Here is a 1889-nt window from a genome sequence, read left to right on the forward strand (position 1 = left end):
ATTTGAAACATGACCAACTGTTGTCACCTCATCAGTGGGTATAGGTACTTGAACATTTGCATCTAAAACCTTGGTAACCAGCACCCTAACCATATGATTATCTAACAACTGATTGTGTAAGGTGGGCCCCAACTTGTACGCATCAGCATATGCTACTACAAAATCATTAGTATCAACATACAATTTACACTGCTCTGGAATATCATCGTCCTCATCCTCTGGTATAGGTAGTTCAACATAACAACTTCTCTTCATGAACAAATTTGGATTTTGTTGTGATAGCTCCAATAATAAGCTATAATACATAAATATATTTTCCTAAATGGAGGGTCCTACAATACAAGTAGTGACCATAGCTTCAAAAATCAATTTTTCAAATCAGAAACAACAAACACATAGAAAGGTTATATAGAAACAACAATTACGGTATAGTTAAGGTAAATTTATTGCACAATCTGTCCAATGGGTTGTAACACTTGAAACCAAATTCAAAATCATATCAAGTAACATTTATTGTATTTATTCTATTGTATAGTTGTTCAATATTAATTTTTGAATTAGAATCATATTAAGAATTGAATTAGGAAATCATATCAATTAACATTTATTGTATTTATTCTATTGTATAGTTGTTCAATATTAATTTTTGAATTAGAATCATATTAAGAATTGAATTAGGAAATCATATCAATTAACATTTATTGTATTTATTCTATTGTATAGTTGTTCAATATTAATTTTTGAATTAGAATCATATTAAGAATTGAATTAGGAAATCATATCAATTAACATTTATTGTATTTATTCTACATGTTATTATAAATAGAGGAATAAAAAAATAACACATGCTGACATATTTTTTCTAAATGCAGCAAATCAAATTAACAATATGAATGCTCCAATTACCATAGATTCAGGGTCAGTTGCAACACCTTATGACTATGGAGCAGGGAAATAACAACATCTGAACCATTTCAACCAGGGGTAGTTTATGAAACCACCACCATTGATCGCTTGAACTACTTGGGTTACCTTGGATTCAATATAAACACAATTAAGGTTATCTAATCAATATATATTATTCATTTAGCTCATATCTAATCAATGTAGAATTAGTTACTCACACTTAAATTCCAACAACCAATCATTTGCAAGAACAAATCACCAATGACTATTAGTTTAAATTAATAATTGATTACACAATTACTTACAATTTTTTCTGCAATGACACGAGCATCTTCTGATGAGTAATCTCCCGATGGCTTTTGTCGGGCTCTCTTCCATTTTTCATGGCGTGATGGTGGAGATAGAGGTGGAAGTATTGAATTTCCAGATGATTCTTGTCTTTGCTTTATTTTTTCATTGATCAATCTTTCAATAAGCAACTCATATCCCCCACGAGACATTAGGTGAGGGTATTTATTATGAGATTGGATCACTTGTGCCTTCTTTCGTTTCTCCTATTATAAGTAATGTACCAATTAAATGTAATACTAGAAATAAATTATTAAAAGAAATTAAATTATAAATCTAGCTAACCACAAAGGAAGGATCCTGCCGCTTCTGAACAAACGCCTTCCATATGTCCTTATCAAGATAAGTATATGCCTCAAGAGGAGACTTGTGACTCAAATTCCCACCATTTAAATATCTAGATGCTAAACTAGTTTTAAATGCCCTCCAACGTTCACCAACATATGAAATCCATTTCTTTTTCAAAAAATCAGAATCAGGAACATCCCATTTCACCTACATTACAAAACCAATGGAGGAGTTAGTGTATGGCATTAAAATATATTTACGAAATCATATATATACTAAAATATTCACAAAACTACAAGTACCTTAATAGCTTCCCATATCTGATTTTTCAAGTCGCTATCTACGTC

This window comes from Cicer arietinum, chromosome 8 (assembly GCF_000331145.2).
Source record: "Cicer arietinum cultivar CDC Frontier isolate Library 1 chromosome 8, Cicar.CDCFrontier_v2.0, whole genome shotgun sequence".
NCBI classification, from domain to species: domain Eukaryota; kingdom Viridiplantae; phylum Streptophyta; class Magnoliopsida; order Fabales; family Fabaceae; genus Cicer; species Cicer arietinum.